Raw genomic sequence first — 20,088 nt, forward strand, 5'->3', positions numbered from 1 at the left:
TTTATTAAAATTGTTGTTATTATACAAACTTACAATAAATTTAACAGTTGATTCATACACTAACTTAGTGGCATTTTCAAAGTTAAAAATATCTTGAATTTCTTTATTACTTCTAGGTTTTTCTACACTCCGGGGGATTTGAGGGTCATTATTGATATTATTTTCTATTGATATTAACACATCATTATTTTGTGCATTTTGCGAAATCGTGTTGAAAGTTATGTGCTTTCGTTTAAAATGTCGTTAAAACGAAGACAAGCAATCAAATGTTTGAGAGCAGTTATTTTCTAAGCATGTACCTATAAGCACTATCCGGTCTTAACATATGAATAATTTTATAATGCAACACTAAAGCTTGCAAATTTTCAACAGCCATTTTAAAAATAAAACAAATCATTTTTACTTACTTTTTAATCTCGATTTTAGTTTATTATTAAAGACTGAAATTAATCGTCACAAAAAACAACAAGTAAGTTGACTTGAAAATTGTAATTCACACTAAACAGTAAACAGTAAACCGCAGTAAACAATTATAATGGTAACTTACCTCGTGCGATGAAACTTTAACTGAACGTGTAACGTATTAGATTCTTATCGATATAATATGAATTATTGTCAAAATCACAATAACAATTTTGATATTGTCAATTTAATAATAAATATAATTGATTTGATAAACTGCTTGTAAATATAAGTTATACATATTATATTATATAGTTTTCAATTAATCTAAATAATTTATTTATAATTATTCTTTAATTAAGCAAAAAAATTTAATTAGTTATAAGAATAACATATATTTTTTTCCAATCTTTCATTGGTTATAGGTAGAGCTCGGAATTATATTCTTTTGCATATTTTTTTTTGAGTCTATGCAGTCAGACGGGGGTTTGAAATCTATACGAATCATGAAACCGGTGTATTAATGGCAAAAGTTTTTTTTGCATATTTTAGAATATTTCAAAATAAAAGAATATTTCGTATAATAAAGAATATTAGAGAATATATCGATTAATTTGTATAGATGTTTGATATTTTTTGTTACAGTGGTGTAAATAATATAAATTATATTATGCCCGATAATAGTGATACCGATATGATATTGAAAATATACTATAGTCTATAATATATTTATATACCATCGTATATACGATTGTTATACCCTACATAGTAATGTACTGCAATCCGCTATCCGCTGTAGTAGATAAGTGACTTATCTAATATAACGATGCCCGACAAAAAATGGAATTACTACACTACAAAAATAGCTGAAATGTATATACAAAAATGTACCGTGTACAACACTACAACAGTGCAGTGTCGCGTGTCGTGTAGTATTGATATAAGTACAGAGTAGTTTTATTTTATAAGTCGCTTGTTTTTACTTGTTAATAATGCCGAAAACACCATCAACTAAATTAAAAACTTTAATTTCACTGTGGATACAACCATTAAATAAAAACAATATAAATTTTACAACTGATGGCACAACTCTTTTTTGTCAAGTGTGTAATAAAAATATACCGTGCATTAAAAAATCTCAGTTAACACAACATATAATATATATAAGATACATCTTCACACCAAGAAGCTCTAAAGCGTAAGTTAAACACTTCAAAACAATTGTTTTTATCGGAATCGACTTCTAAAAAAAATGTTAATGAATTTTATGAAGATTTATGTTTGAGTTTGGTTGCTGCAAATATTCCGTGGTATAAATTGCAGAATCCACAATTTCGGGCATTTTTAGAAAAATATACCGGCAAACATATACCCGATGAAAGTCTATTAAGAAAAAATTATCTATCACATTGTTATGAAAAGACTTTATCCAATATAAAAAATGAAATAGGAGATAATAATATTTGGTTTGCTATTGATGAGACTACAGATATAAATGGCCGTTATGTGGCGAATTTATTGGTTGGGATACTAAAATCAAATTATCCGACTCATTCTTTTCTTTTAACATGTAAAGTTTTAGATAAGACTAATCATTCTACTGTGGCGCGATTTGTGAATGATGGGTTAAAATTACTGTGGCCGTTAGGCGGTAATGATGAAAAAGTATTGTTGATGCTCTCAGATGCTGCGCCGTACATGGTAAAAACGGGACAGTCACTAGCAGTTTTCTATCCCAATTTAATTCATGTTACATGTGTAGCTCACATGTTAAATAGGGTTGCAGAAAGAGTTAAAGAAATGTATCCAGACGTAAATAAATTAATTAATAACATAAAAAAAGTATTTCTAAAATCTCCATACCATGTACAAGTGTACAAAGAAATATTACCAGGTATTCCGTTACCCCCTGAACCAGTACTAACCAGATAGGGAACGTGGTTGGAAGCTGCTATTTTTAACTGTGATAATTTCCATGGTTTAAAAAAAGTTATTGAAGAATTAAGTGGTCAAAACTCTCCCAGCCAGTCTGTACTTAAATGTAAAACAGTTTTTGACTTAGAAACCGTAGAAAACGATCTAATATTTATTAAAGCCCATTTTCTTGTGCTGGTAACGTCCATTAAAAGTTTAGAGAAGTCTAATGTGTCTCTTGTTGATTCTATAAATCTAATTGAAAATACAATTGGTAAACTTCAAAAAATACCCGGAGAAAATGGAAATAAAATAAAAATAAAAATTGATCAACTTCAACAAAAAAATCAAGGGCTCATCATTTTAAAAAACATAGCTAAAGTTTTGAATGGAAATAATGAAGTATAACTTTTAGATAATTTTTCACCGGCTATGATAACTGATTTGCAATATGCTCCTGTGACTTCAGTTGACGTCGAACGTTCTTTTAGTATATATAAAAACATTTTGACCGACCGTCGCACAAGTATGACACCAGAGCACATGGAACAAAATATAGTTGTCAACTGTTTTCTAAAACGTTCTTAGTTAAAAATTTAAAATAATTCAATATTAAATATTATTATTAATAATTTAATCAAACTTTTCTTAACATGAAGTATTTTTATTGTGTACCTATTTAATATAGTATTTATATCAGGTTTTTGTATTATTTAATTATTTTGCATATTATGTGTCTTGTATCTATTTATATCAGATTTTTTGTACAATTTGCTTAATTTGGTTGCATATTGAGAATATATTAATAAAGAAGAATATTTTTGGCATATTTTATTATAATTTTTAAAGAATATTGGAAGAATATTTTCAACTTTTTAAGAGAATATTAGCATCTTATTTTGGCTATATTAAAAGAATATAATTCCGGGCCCTAGTTATAGGCGTTATAGTACAGTAAGTTTTCTTTACATGCTGCATGTTAGGTATAGTATATATTATACTAATTTCATCATTCAGAATTACATTTTAAATTTCTATTGGTAATGTTTTACAATAATTTCTAACTTCCTACATAGTTTGCAGTTATATATAATAAAAATTGACCAATTTAAATTTAAGAACAACTTACCGCTTATGTCACCAAACTCAAAATTTGTAACCGGCATCGAGATGGTCTCATCTCCATAAATTTTGATAGGGTTAACAAGATTAAGAATTTGGTTCTCAATTGGAGTAAGTGTTTGTGATACTTGTGGTCCTCTTCCTGTACCACATACATGTCTGTTTACCATAGCTATTTTACTTCTAATCTTACTACGAGAATCTTGCCAAGTCTTAAGGTAAGATACACAATAAGAATAAGGAATAGTATTATTTTCTATAGTTAGATTTATGTATAAGTAATTTATAATTATATATTTAACTTAACTCTTCTCCATCAACTCCAATCCTTGACACAGCCAGAAATTGCATTTTAAGTGTCAGCGATTGCCATCTATCGGTTATGAGCATGTTTAAACTTTAAAGTACTTGTAAGCTTCTTAGAAATCAATTGCGAATCTTTTTTTAATAGTTCGATGAGTATCCCTCTTTAGGTATTCAAACAGTATTTTTTTTTGGAGTCTTCCATTTAAAAAACCAAATTATTGCACCAACCTTATAGACTTGTTGGTTGTACTTGTAAGTTTTAACTTTATTTAAAAGTAAGTATAAGTCTATATGATACAAACTTACAAAATTATAGAATTATGAAAACATTAGAAACCAATATCCATACTGTGCTAGTAACTACGAAAACGAAAAGTCGTGCGTTGATAGACGATTACTTACAATCATGATACCACCATACCGGAAGTGTTATCATAATTATTATTTATTATTATAATGATACTGTTGGTAACATAGATAATAAATATATGGATAGACCAGGTTAGGTTAGGTTAAAAAAATCAAAGAATAATCGCTAATAGTTAAAATAATAAGAATAATAATTATTGATGTTTAGTAGTATTCTATTTTTATTCTATTTTATTTTTTAGTTATCGATAGCAATAGGAGCGCGTGTGTGCTATGATGAGGGGGGCCCACACCGCCGCACAGTCGCGTCGATCGTAATATCGTATAGACCAAGTTTGTCAGATAATATTATTATAATTTTGTTATATTATTTTTTATACTAGTCTACTCTGGAACGCCACGATAAACATGTCTAATCCGATATTATCTTATATTATTATTATATGATTATTTTAAAAACATAATATATTAATATACGTTATACAGTCCACATTCGAGAAGCGTTTATTTATTTTATAATTTTAGCGAGCCAACAACAATAATACAATTGATGCGGGTCAGTCGTCCGACTGCACACTCAATTTATATATATATATATATTTACAAATAATCAGACGCAGGATACGTCTAGTCGGGTACAACTGTACAAGTCATAAGGGCCCCATTATACCATTGCCCAGGGCCTAGAATAGGTTAAAGACGGCCCTGGTTTTAGTATCTGAGTATTGATCTGGTACCTATGCCGTATGCAAATACTTTTTTTTCTTAATATTTAAATGGTTAATGAGACATAAGTAAGTTTTATGGTTATACCTTATTACTTAGGTACCTAATTATTACATTTATTAATATTTTTTTTTAAAAATGGATTATATTTTATTTTTGTATATATTATCGTTTTTTTAAATACTGACATTATGATTTATTTTTTTATTTTTAAAACTTTCAGTAAATATACAGTGGTTATGGCCGAAAAAAAACAGCCCAAAATTAATTTTTTTTTTCAAAATCTCTGCCGGGTACATCATCGCCACATCTATCTTCTTCAGAAACGCATACACCAGATTTCCCATCAACCACGCTATTATCCTCACCAGATCCGATCACAGAGCCTACTTTAAATGATACTGAAATTACTGACATTTTTGATATTGCGTGTTATACAAATAAATTGTTGTCACAAAATGAAAAGGCAGATATTTTAAACAAAATATGGAAACCTGATTTAAATTATAATTTTTCTATTAAAACATCAGTTGTTGGTAAGAAACAAAAAATTGTGAAATTAAAATTTCAATTTAAATGGTTTTTAAATTTCCCTTGGTTAGCGTATTCAATAAGTGAGAACGGAGCATATTGCAAATATTGTGTGGCATTTGCTAAAAACGAAGCAGGCGTTAATAATCAAAAATTGGGAGCATTGGTGTTGAAAAATACGATAATTGGAGGCATGCCCTAGAAGATTTTAAATATCATTCAATTTAGATTTTCACAAAAAATGTATGTTAGATGCAGACCATTTTTTGAACATGTTAAAAAATCCAAGTATGTCAATCGATAAAATTATTGATACTGAAAAATCTAAACAAGTGTTACAAAATCGAAAAAGTATAATGCTGATAATTGAAGCAATTATCCTATGTGGTCGTTAAAATCTAGCACTAAGGGGACACCGCGATTCTGGAAAGATTGAAATAAACTCTTCAAACAATGAGGGTAACTTTAGAGAAATTTTACGTTATCGTGCCAAGGGTGATATTGAAATGCAAGCCTATTTGGAAGGTCCTGAAAAAATGAAATATATTAGTCATCGAAGCCAAAATGACATGATTAATGCTTGTAATAAGGTTTTATTAAATAAAGTGGTTTCTAAAGTCAACGTGGCAAAATGCTTTTCAATTCTTGCTGACGAAACTGCTGACATTTCAGGAATTGAGCAAGTATCTTTATGCGTTAGATATATTGAACTGAATACATTGACTCTTACTGAAGAATTTTTGCAATTTGTTCCAACATCTGATATGACGGGAAAGGGAATAGCCAATTTAATGTTAGAAAGTCTTAAGCAATTTGGAGTTGATACAAAATATTTACGTGGACAAGGTTATGATGGGCAGCAGCGATGTCAGGAAAATATAACGGTGTCCAAGCTCACATAAGAGAAATATATCCAAACGCCATTTATGTGCATTGCTCTGCTCACTCGCTAAATTTGGCTGTTTCCAAATCTTGTAGTGTTCCAGAAATTCGTGATTGTTTGGGAATAATTGGGCAAATTCGTGATTTTTTTATCTTTCCAAAAAGAAAATTCATCTTAACATCAAAAATTGATAGCTCTTCACTATCTGAAACAAAAAAAAAACGCTAAAAAGAAGCTGTGAGACTCGATGGATTGAGCGATATCATGCAGTTCATGACTTCTTGGAACTCTACGAATTTGTTCAAGAAGCGTTAGAAAATATTTCCATGCGGAATGACAACGATACATCAGACAAGGCAAGACGTCTAAGAATCTGTATATTTAATGTAGAATTTATTTTGAGTTTGATAATTTTAAACAAAGGATTTGCTTTAGGCTTGGCTTTATCGAAGTGTCTTCAAACAACAAGTATTGATCTTAAAGAAGCCATGGCCTTAGCTAAAAACACAAAACAAGAACTAGAAGAGATTCGAATAAATGCTGATACTTATTTTAGGGAAATTTTTGAACAAGTAAAACTAATGACTGCACAATTTGATATTGAAATTAAGATTCCGAGGACAGCAAAACGACAGACCAACAGATGTAACATTGAAGTGGATAACGCGGAAACATATTACCGAATATCAATATTTATCCCGTATCTAGATAAATACATCATTAAGTTGGAAAACAGATTTACAAATCACCACACTACATTGTCAAGTTTCCATTCTTTATTTAAAGAAATTGGGTATGATGAAGATTTTATTATTCTTACAAGGCAGTATAGTGAAGATCTGGAGGACGTTGGAAATCGTGAAGAGGTATTAAAATGAATTTAAACTTTGGCAAAGAAAACTCCAAAATTTACAGGAACTGGCTAAGTTAAAAAATGCAATGTATGCTCTTTCTGTATGTAACAGAGTAATGTTTCCAAACGTGTTCAAACTTTTGCAAATATTAGCAACTCTTCCGGTGTCGTCTGCTTCAAATGAAAGATCATTTTCTACCCTCAAGCGAATTAAAACTTATTTGAGGAACTCCACATCTGAGGTATATATATCTTCATATGATAAAAGTATTAGACATTAATAACTGTTGAAATATACAATTTATATTAGTACTTAATTCAAATCTAATAAAACTTACTTTTTTAAAACAGGGAAGACTTAACGGCTTAACTATGCTATCCATAAATCGTCATTACCAAATAACCGCAGACGAAGTTCTTATTGAATTATCAAACAAGAAACGACGTTTGGAATTTTTGTTGTAGTATAATATTCAATATGTCTATTTTTTAAGTTGTTTTACATTTTTTAATAAAAGTATTATTACAAAAATAAGTGTGAACTCTTTTAACAACAATGGTCTTTGTCTTTGATAAAATATATTGCATTGGGTGGAGCACTCTGATAAACATGTATAAATAATATTATTTAATCCCCCCCCCCCCATAAGACAATTGAATGTACGCCACTGGCTTTGGTACATCTGCCGTTGCTGGTCTTCGGGCTCCCTTATATATTGTGGTGCGTCTCTTGTTTACGTCGAGTTGCCCGCCTTCTGGGTGAAACCAGGTGTCCTTGTAGTTGTTGTTGCAAATTGGACACGAATTTGAGAATGTGCAATAACATCTCAAATGCATCATTAGTGCACTATAATTATTGGTGCGCTTACTATCCCGACACGTGTCATGGTCATAGTAGCATCCGCATTACCCTCGATACGAGGCATGGTCATATTAACTTAGCCTTGATATCTCGTAGATATCTTACAGATATCTCATAGCCCATAACACCTCCCCACAAAAAAAAAGGTTTTTGTCTGCAAGACAGAAATCTTTACAATTTTTTCTTAAATGCACTCAGTTACACTTACCATTTCAGTTTTACATTGGTAACTTAATAATAATGTTAGTTATATCAAATTTAAATCAATTAAGAATTCAATATAAAGTATGTAAGTATAGTATATATTTTTAATATATTATTATTATTTTTAATATTTAAATCTACTTCACCTTGATTAATACAATTAAAATAATAAAATAAATTTGTGAATAATTAATTAACATTACACACGAATGTTACGTTCTACCCACATACCAAATTAAATAACTGAATAACTAAACTTAATCATAGGATATAATAGTATTATATTTTAAAATGCTTTATTAAATTTTCGTACCGTTGCTTCTGTAACACATGATTGAATCTACACTTTGTATATTCCACATCCAATCTTAGGTCATGTGTATACGTAGTCTTATGTTTTTTATTACATATTCTGTCATGCGTTTCTACGAAGTTAAACAATCTTCCTATTTTATCGAATTTTCCTATATATATTTCGAAGATAATCTCCCTATTGCTTAATTTTTCAAACTGAATAAAAAAATTCTTATTAAAATATTAATAATAATTTTAATATTTGTCATAACATGTAATGTTCAACATTGGATAATCTAAATTCAACCTTTGTAGAATAGTTTTATCCGAATATCCATTCCATACTACTATTATATTATTTTCCTTATTCCCTTGTCTGATATAATGATCGATATACTCTCTCGTTAAGTTATTCCGCGTTGAATTTAAACTTTGTTTTAATTGATCTAAACACGCATCCCGTAACTCTGTTTTGCACACAAATATTTTCTTAATCTCTTTAACTGCTACTTGCAACTCTTTCTCTATCATGGGTCTAGCTTTTTCGTCTATTGGTAGCAATAAAGATCTACCTTCTAACTTACTAACCTCAAATTTTTCCAAGCTATTTGACATAGCACCAGAGACTAACTACTATCTACTAACTAACTACTAACTACTAACTACTATACTCGTTCTTTTTACCATTGAAAATTCAAAGTCCATGATTATGAATTTATGTGGGATTTGGGGTGACCGATCAACAGTAAAATAAATATAATATAGCACGTATAATCGTTCTTGTTCGAACTCTTTATTATTACACACTTATTATAATATTACACACTTTGTAATATAACACAATTATTAAATAAAACAAACAATACAGCGTCGTAGCACACACACACTAGCTCAACAACGACTAACTGACCCCAGTACTCCACTCTTCTCCCACACACTCCACACGCCAGGGCGACATCTAATGCTGCAATCCCACATTTATGTGTTTCTTTTCTGAATAATATAAACAATTCAATATTAGTTAATTATATCCTATGTTACATTTTTATACATATATGTATTTATTGATTATTGTATTATACTTATTTTTATATTATTTGTTATTATTTATTATTATTTTTTTTACAAATAATAATAAATTATAATATTAACGTGGTGATGGTGGTGCACTAAATGGTACTTCATCATATATTTCTGAAGCAAAATTTCCCCTTCTTACATTTCGTATTTGTGATCTATAATTAGCCAATCTTCTTGGTATATCAATCACTTGGCGATTGCTAACGTATCTACATTTTATAGTATGTATATAGCTATTATTAATATTATAATAGATGTATAGCCAAAATGATTGTAACATACAAAAGATTTGAATGTATGAACTGGTGTTTTTGACTTTGTTCTCTAATAACTTCTTCGTCTATCATTTGCTGAATCTCATCAAGTGACCTTGACACACTGTGTAGATCTGTTAATTGTATATTTGATATATTATTCCATACATCACTCACTTTATATTTATGTATATGTTCAGGTATTTTATTAAATATATTCTGTATTTTAGTATTAGGTACAAAATCTTTATAATTTGTACTTTAATATCCTCTATAGGAGTCAACACTGCGTCACGTGTGAATACTTGACAATTTATGTCTAATATAGTTATTGCACCTGAAACCTTAACTTCTTGAACGAACGATTCGGGTAAATCTGTGCAACTTATTGTTAAAGTATCATCTCCAGCATGTATCTATGTGTTTTTATTAAGAATTCTGTGGTAAATGTTTCTAACTTATGGAAATTTGTTGATACTACATCCCGTTTGTAATGCATTCGGTGTTTTAAATATTTGCATTTCACATGGTGTATTATTATTGTTATCTAACATTGGCTGTGTAGCCTTGCATATTCTGTATATTGCTGTTTCAATGCAATCCTTTATTTCTTTTTCCGTGTAGGTAGTAAATTGTTTTCTATCCTTAGTTATTGCAACGTAAGTATATGTAGTTGTGGAAATATACCATGAGTCAACTACGTCTTCAACAAATTTTATTGGTATAGATATTATATTATATAATGAAAGTTCTACGTCGACAACCAATGGTATTCTTGTAATAAATACCAATTGTTCATTTTCATAGTATACGGTTATTTTTGTTATTTTTAAAAATTCACTTAATTCTGATGCCTCTGTTCCCATAGGTATAGCATATTGTTTTTTAATTATTCGTTCTGCTGTTTTCAATGTTGATGCAAGTTCTTGTGGTGTCATAAGACTTGCATGTATTAACCCCTCTCTTGCAGCTGTTATTATCTGTTCCAACGTTGAGGTTTCATACGCATACTGATTAGTTATTATAGTGTATAGATTATGGACTTCGCAAGCCAATAGTAAATCTAATACGTCATCAGTTATATTCTGTAATTGCATCATTCTCTCATGTAATTTTTGTTCTTTAGTTGATATTTCTTTATATAGTGCCTCTGTTTGATTTAGTGAACTAGCAATCTTTTTAACTGCTGTTTTTACTATCGTTGTTTGTGATTTCACTATGTGTAAAATATTAGCTCCTGTTTTCTCTGTTTGTCTGATTGCTTCTCTAGTTTTCTTTGCACATTTATCATCACATACATCAAATAATGTATACATTGCGTTACCAACAAAGTTTATTAATTCCCTTTTGTTTCGTTTATTTCTTGATATACTTCGGTTTGATTAACACTACCTCCTAACGACATATACAATCGTTCCTTTTGATTAGTTATTTCATCATATAAATCAGTTAACTATTTGATATTTCCCACACAAATCTATAAGACGTTTGTCAGTACATATATTTGTTATATTTTTCATTTTAAAACCTAATAAGTCATACTTTGTATTATATTCCTTAAGTGAAAAATACGTAACCAGTTTATACTCTGCTCTTATCACCTTAGTGGGACCTAAATTCTCATAATAAAAAACCTTGGATTGTTCATAAGGTACATATGTATAATATTCCGATGAATTTATTTCATAAGCACTGTTAAGTCCAACCATCATCACCAATCTAAAAGTAAAAATTATACCTTCATTATAGTACTACTTAATAACATCTAGTTATATGGTTTGTTAGTTTATTACATATCATTAATTATTATTATTTTTTTTAAACAAACTTCCTTAATCTATTCATTTATATTATAATTTTATATTTAATTAATCATTTGCTTTATCATTATAATACCGTTTTACATTATTTTTATGTACGGTAATGCCTTGTTGGCCACGTTTTATAACTATATTCTCATCTCCTATTACTTCAATTACTTCTTATGGTCCTAACCATAGTGAATTAAGTTTGTTTTTATGTGCGTTATCTTTTAAAAGTATTAAATCTTTCACGTGATATTTACAGGATTCTCATTTTTGTCATATCGGTCCTTACTTTTTACTTTGTGTTCAATTAAATTCTCTCTGCTAATTTTTGCGACACTTGCATACTCTGTTTCAAATCATATAAATAATCATCATAATTATATTGCGGCTCTGGTTCGGATTTTAATTTAATCGGTAGGTATTTCTAACGTACGTCCATACACTAACGCGTATGGTTGAAAATTAGTTGATGTATGTACCGTTGAATTATATACAAAAAATGCATATGGTAACAAATGATCCCAATTATTTAAATTCTTAACCACATAATGTCTTAAGTACTCGGCCAAAGTTCTATGATCTTTCGAGACCTCCATTTGTTTGTGGTCTAAAAGGACTAGTATTAACTTTATTTATTTTTAACAATTTGCAAACTTCCGTAAATGTTTTGCTAAGGAAATCCGTTCCCTGATCTATCAATATCGTTCCCGGTATTCCATGTACACACACGAAATGTATAACAAAAGCTTCCGCGACCGTGTTTGCCTGATGATTAGGTATTGGTACTCCTAGCGTGTATTTAGATAAGTCATCTTGCATTGTTAAAATATAATTATTACTAGACAAGGTCGTAATAACCTACAATATCTAAAAATATTTTTTCAAATGGTTTTGAACTTGTTGATGTAATAGCCATTGGTTCCTTTACATGCCGATTAGAAATTTTATTTACTTGACACGATGTACAATTTTTTACGTACTTTTTAACATAATCTTTCATACCTTTCCATCTAAATTGCTTCTGTATGCGTTTAATAGTTTTGTTAACACCTAAATGACCTCCTAGTTTAGAATCGTGAAACTGTTTTAGTATAGTTACTTTCTCTTCTTCCGTATATTCTACGTTCGCACATACCATAATTTCGATCCTAGTATTACGAAATATGTATCTTAACATTGACCTTATTTTTTCCCACTGTAAATCATCATTCATACCTAGTTTATTCATTGCTCTTTTATCTAAATTATTTTCCTCACAAAACTGTTTCAAGTTCACTAGCGCTATATACATATTCTCGTACGTTGACCTCTGAATTCAGTGCCGTAAAAACGGGGTGTGCAGAGTGTGCACCGCACATAGGCCTCGGGCCTCATAATATATTTCAGGGCCTCAAAAGTCAAAAGGACTAATGACACATATTATTAAATTATTAAAATATCAAATATTAGTTATTGAATTGAAAATGGAGCCAATGTTATTTGTATCTATTAACTAATTTACTATTATTGTTGTCTTATTACTTGATAAGGCCTATAAATATTAGAAGTATAATATAGATTTTCGTCCGTATTTCCATGTAATACTATTAATAGTATTATGGTATATACGGCGTACACACGTCTTGACTGATTATCGGATTAATCGCCGATCGCCGCTGTTGTATCCTTCCCTTACCCTACGTAGTACGTATTCACTATTCAAAATACAATTGCCTGCAATATGTGACTTTGTCGTGTTGTTGAAGTGCACACTGTAGTACCTACTGTACAATTATACTAAGTAGTATTACATTTTACTGTTTATTATTTTCTATTGAAACTTAAATTATGTCAAAAAGAACGTTTCAGAGTGGTTGCGAAGAGAGAACAAAAAAAAGGTAGACAATTAGTAGAAAACGAAAAATTGTCAAATTGCATACTTAGTTGGGCTAAAGGTAAGTTATTTGATGTTCATAATTGATCAAATTTGATTTAAAAATATGTATACCTATTTACATTCAGTGTTATATTTTTAATAATAAGTTGCGATATTTGCAAGAATAAAAATATTTTCATATAATTAAATATACGTTCTTAGGTACTTAACATATTATTAATAATTATTTTACTTTATTATATTATAATATGTATATATATATATATATATATATATTAAAACTATGCTGCTGCTTAACACGAGACATTTATAATTATATACATATACATATTATACACGATTTCGAATAAACATAATTTAATTAAATTTAATTAATATTATTTATTCAGTTTCTTTTATAAGATTATATTATAATTTATGAATAAAAAAATAATATTTTAGGCTCTTCTGAATCACAAGACTTGAATTCAACTTCAACTAATTCAATTAGTGTTACACAAAAAAAAGATATTAACTATAAACTTCCTTGGATATAACTATGTCAAGTTTGTTATACTATGTTTAGCTATTAGTGATTACAATTTACTTTATAGCTAACCGAAAGTAATTTTTAAACTATTTATTTTTAATTTTAGATTTTTGTGAAATTGGTCAGGATGATGGACAAACATTAACATCTAGCTCTTATTTGAATCTGAAGAAAACATGATACAGGTATCTTTTTCATACTATTTTAATACCTAGCATAGTTATATTATGATTAACATTCACTTTTAATATAATAGTGGAACTAATTTAAAACATAATATAACCTGAAGTTTAAGATAAATATTATAAAAATCTAAAATTCATATATTTTAATTTAAAAACAAGGCAACTGAGAAAATCATTAGGTGTCAGATTTTTTTTTATAAGTAATTCAAACAATTAGGAAGATTGGTTACAGTTGAAACAATTTTTGATGAATTATTTATTAAAATAAATTATAAATTATTACTTTATTGAAAGTAATTGATTTCAAAATTATTTATTTGTAATTTTAGATGTTCAGGATGAAAGACCAACATTATCATCTAGCTGTTGTATTGAATCTGAAGAAAACAAGGATACAGGTATCTTTTTACATATCTATTTTAATGTTTTAGATATTTTAAATATTTATTAATTTAATTCCAGAAAAAAAGCATTATTTTTTCTCTCTCTACTTCCTAAAATTATATGCTATAAACTCCTACGAATATGCTTACGTCTGCTGGTAATTCAAATACAAATTTAGATGTATTTAATACTACATAATTTAATTAGTCAAATTTATATTTATATTTGATTTACCTTTTGTTTTTAATTTTTTTTTCTCTGATATTCCTCTCTCTTTCTTTCTCTTACATATATTTATCACCCTATTGTTAATTAATTATATTATTCATATCACATTATATTTATATTTATTAGAAAATAATGTTGGCAATAAGATTGATATGGACCATGAACTAGATTTAAAATCAGATTACCCAACCGACCGTGGACAATTTCATGAAACTGTAACTGATACATTGAAAAGAAGCATTTTACAATTTGGTCCATGTAGGCCTAATATAAAATTCCCAAAGACTGAAAATAGATGTTTTTCAGTGCATTATTACTATATGATAAAAAGGAAGGATAAAAATTCCACGTGATTGGTTATGCTATTCAGTGTTGTTAGATGTGACTTACTGTGAAAATGTTGGCTATTTGCTGATCGAATTAGTGGGAAATTCAATAAAGAATGGATAGAAGGTGTTAGTGATTGGCAACATTTATCACAAAGTATTCAACGGCATGAGAGTTCAATACAACACTTGTATGCATCTAAAGTTAGATTTTTATGGATGAAAAATCAAACTATTGATGTAAATATAGAAAAGCAGTACTCCCAAGAAGCTATGTTATGGAGAAATGTGTTTTAAAGCGTATAATAAAAATTATTTTATGTTTGACTGCTGGTAATTCAGGTTTACGTGGTAATGAAGGTAGCTTAAAGATAAAAAATCCAAATGAAGGCAATTTTATACGAACTGTAAAACTGCTTGCCGAGTTTGATCCTGTTTTAAATAATGTAATAAATGACGAAAAACAAAATATTAAATATCTCAGTCCGTTAATTCAACGAACGAAATAATAGATTTTTATCTTCTGATTTACGTCGTATAATTTGTGATGACATTAGGTCTAGTTGTTTTTTCTCAGTTATCTTAGACTCAACACAAGATATAACTAAAGAAGATTAAGTTAGTCTTATAATTCGTTACACTGTTGTTAATTATGAAGAAAAGAAAGTAGAAATCAAGGAATCATTTTTAGGGTTTTTTTTATTAAAAAACCATGGTGCCTCTGATATGCTGAACTTTTGAAACATACTCTATCCGATTATCGATTAAATATAGAAAAATGTAGAGGCCAAGGGTATGATGGGGCAGCTGTCATGAGTGGAGCTAACTCTGGAATTCAAAAAAGAATCCTTGAAATCATACCAAATGCTACATTTGTACATTGTTGCTCTCATAATTTAAATTTGGTGATAAGTGATGCTGCCAAAAGTACCCGAGAAATATCATCTTTTTTTGAAACTGTTCAAGATGTATAAACTTTTTTAGTTCCAGTGCACCACGGTGGTCTCAACTAGCTCTTGGGGAAGAAGAAAGTGTCAAATTAAGAAAAAGAATATTAAAAAAAAGTGTGCTACGCGTTGGGAAGCGCGTCACAATGCCTTATTTTCACTGAAACAGCGTTTTGTTGATATTTTAAAAGCTTTTACTAAAATTCAGCTAACAAGTACTAAAAAAGATGAGATTAATATAGCCACAGCTCTTAAAAAGAAGCTTGAATCTGCAGAGTTTGTTTTACTTTATGTGTTGGGAAAAAATTCTGAAGTCTTTATTTGTTGTGTCCAAAATACTTCAATCTATTAATATAGATTTACAACAAGCATTTGAGCTGTTAAAAAATGCTCATGCAGACATTCTAAAATTTAGAGACGAGTTTAATATTTTTGTAGAAAATTCTAAGACTGTATGTAAATTGTGGAGTACCCTTTAAATTTCTTAACAAACGCCAACGATTTGCAACAAAGTTCTATGATGAGTTTGATACTGATTGAAGACTGACCGTAACAGAAGATAATTTTAAAGTAGCCATCTTTTATCCTTTAATAGATACTACCTTACAAAAACTCAAAGAGAGATTTGTTGGCATGCAGACAATTAATGATAATTTTAGTATATTAATACCATACACAATGACTACAATACCAGAGGAGAAGAGAATTAATTAAGTTTGCTTATGATTTTATAAAGAAATACTCAGATGATATCAACTCAGATTTCACACGCCAAATTTTATCGTTAAAGAATTTTTTAATGTCTAATTTTAAATAGGAAGATTTAAAAAAAATGACTATTCAAAAACTAGCAGAATATATAATTAGTAATGATTTATCTATTATATTTCCAGATATTTTTACAAGTTGTTGTATATTTATGACTATTCCTGTAACATCAGCTTCAGCGGAGCGTTCATTTTCCAAACTTAAGCTTATTAAAAATTATCTTCGTAATACTACATCACAAGATCGGTTAACTAATATTGCTTTATTAAATATTGAAAGGCTTCATACTTCGCGGATCGATGTAGATTCTATTATTAATAATTTCGCTAATTTAAAAACCAGAAAAAAGAATTTTTTAAAATAGATTAAATATATTTAAGTATTGTTTAAATTTAATAATTATTAATCACAAAGAAGTTACCTACAGTCCTACAAAAATACAACTACACAAGTGGTTTTAAAATACATATTGTTTAATTGTTTATTAATGTACTTGTGTATTATATTACATGTTATAATATATATATATATTCTGAAAACTGTATTTTATATTTTATTTACTTTTTTATTCAGCACCACCCCCTCCAACAAAAAAAAAAACAAAGAAAAAATTGAAAATTATGTATCTATAACAAGGGGCCTCTAGATTTTAGTTTGCACACAGGCCTCCAGTAGTCTAGTTACGGCACTGCCTCTGATGATCTTTATTTTTCGTTACTAGAAATATAATATACCGGTCATTCTGTACTACATACGGCGTATCGCCTATCACTTTACTAACTGGTAAAAATGAAGTAATTCCTAACTTACGGTTTATTTCATATTTTATTTCTAATGTTAAATTTTATTGTTTTGTAATTTTTGTCACTATATAATACTCTTTTAATGCTTCTAAAAGTGTGCCTATAGTTTCTTTTACTTACCTTCGAATAAAACCATATTTCCAAAATTTTTATTAACTATTTCCTAATTATATTCTACTCTGTTGTTTATTTATACTAACTATCGTAAAGTCCTGTACTATTGTTTCCACTTTATTACAGGTATTCTATATTTGATCAACCTCCTTGGTATATATTATCTGATTGAAAGTTACTGATATGATTATCCGTGTTATAATTTCTTGTATTATTTGTACGTTGAAATTATTATTATTTAGTCATGAAAAATTATTATTATCTCTATTATTAGAAAAATCGTTCCTGTACCTATAATTATCTCTTTCTGAATTATATTCTACTTCTTCTGCTTTTGCCAATTGCTTAGCTACCTCTAATGTTTTAGGATTTCGTGCCTTTAGAATTGTTCTTACAGGACTTATTAATCCTTTTATAAAAATATTCAGTGTTTGTTCTTTTAAAGTTTCGTGAATTACTTTTGCTTCTGATTCCTCTTTATTAAGTGTACACGCAGTACATAATTTATAATACAATTTTTCTACTCTATGGCAATAATCATTGACGTTTTCATCATAACACATTTTAATGGAATTTAATTGTATTTGTAAACTTGAAGCGGTTGTCATATCTTCAAAAGCATCCGATAAATAACTCTTAATGTATACCCATTTAGTAACATTTTTATATTTTATCATTTCTAATGCTCTACCGGATAACCTAGTTGTTATATATTTAACTAAAGTCAGTGCGCATTTTTCTTCAACCAAATTTACTGCCATATCACATGCATTTATGAACGGATAGATATCGTCTTCTCCCGTACACATAGGTATAAGCTTAAATGCTTCCTCTAATTTTATGGTAACCATTTTCTTTACACGCGGTTTTCTCCCGAACGTTAACTCAGTATGTTCAAAATCGTCCGTAACCTTGCTACGTGTAACCTTTTTATTGTCTAAACTTAAACTTCTCTCCAAACTGTGTTTTATTTTAGCGCTCTGGCGTTCACTTGGGTTTCTAAATAGACTAGGGCGTTCTTTCGGGCTTTTACTATGGCCAGGGCTTCTACTAGGGCTTCCCAAATTAATCAACTGTTGGGTTTTATTTAATACTTCTAAACTCAAATCTGGAGTTTCTAAAGACGTTTTATTCGATGGATTAGCTACTTCCAAAGGAGATGTACCTGTGTTCTCCATAAATTGCTTTCACACTCATTTGATACGTTTTACAATCACTATAATAATATAATTCAATAATATATCTCAATAATATATGCCCTTTAATAATTCTCAATAATAATCTCAATAATTCAATAATATCCCTCAATAATTCGCAATATCCCCTCAATATTAATTCTCAATAATAATCTCAATAATTCAACAATATGCCCTTAATAATAATTCTCAATAATAATCTCAATAATTCAACAATATGCCCTCAATAATAATATAATAATTCAATAATAACTCAAATAAATCAATTGCCCTTTAATAATCAAAAAAAAATTCCTAAATAGTTTTTTTACGACCTACTTAAATATATTCAGTTACTTAAATGATACTTCTTAGGTTTTATATTTTTGTAACATATATCCGTGTAATAATTTAATTAACTATTCACTCACAATAATGCGATGTTCGTTGATGTTGTCATCCTGTCTGATACTTTCTGCAACGTTGAATTGAATGGTCTTCTCTTCTGGAGTTATCAACGAGAAAGAATGATCAAGTCTTCCTTGTTGATGGTAGCCTTTGACGGTTTGCCTCCTTGAAAAGTGAATCCTACCGACTGCGCCAAATTGTTGCGTGCCAGTATCAGATTTGAATCCAAATGGTTAATTTGAATGAAAGTTTAACCTAATAACGAAATATGTCTTTATTGCATATAAATAAAATACATGTAACAAACAAAATAAGTGGCTGAGTGTCGTGAAAGTGCTTAGTTGTTGATAGCTTTGGTGCATCTGCCGTTGCTGGTCTTCGGGCTCCCTTATATATTGTGGTGCGTCTCTTGTTTACGTCGAGTTGCCGCCTTCTGGGTGAAACCAGGTGTCCTTATAGTTGTTGTTGCAAATTCGGACACGAATTTGAGAATGTGCAATAACATCTCAAATGCATCATTACTGCACTGTAATTATTGGTGCGCTTACTATCCCGACACATGTCATGGTCATAGTAGCATCCGCATTACCCTCTACACGAGCATGGCCATACTAACTTAGCCTTGATATCTCGTAGATATCTTACAGATATCTCATAGCCCATAACAACCTTGCTTCGCGAAAACCAACGTACCTCTGTATGGAACAACAAGACGTCAAATTTTCCTCCCAGTTCAT

The 20,088-nt window shown here is 29.2% G+C and overlaps 3 pseudogenes; 2 read left to right on the plus strand and 1 right to left on the minus strand.

The window, feature by feature from the left end:
* Positions 1–3,219: 3,219 nt before the first annotated feature.
* Positions 3,220–3,946, minus strand: LOC126551058 (uncharacterized; annotated as a pseudogene).
* A 2,571-nt stretch (positions 3,947–6,517) lies between these two features.
* On the plus strand, positions 6,518–7,571 carry LOC126551059 (52 kDa repressor of the inhibitor of the protein kinase-like; annotated as a pseudogene).
* Positions 7,572–14,022: 6,451 nt separating this feature from the next.
* On the plus strand, positions 14,023–15,645 carry LOC126551060 (zinc finger MYM-type protein 1-like; annotated as a pseudogene).
* Positions 15,646–20,088: the final 4,443 nt, after the last annotated feature.

Source organism: Aphis gossypii, chromosome 3 (genome assembly GCF_020184175.1).
Source record: "Aphis gossypii isolate Hap1 chromosome 3, ASM2018417v2, whole genome shotgun sequence".
Taxonomy (NCBI): domain Eukaryota; kingdom Metazoa; phylum Arthropoda; class Insecta; order Hemiptera; family Aphididae; genus Aphis; species Aphis gossypii.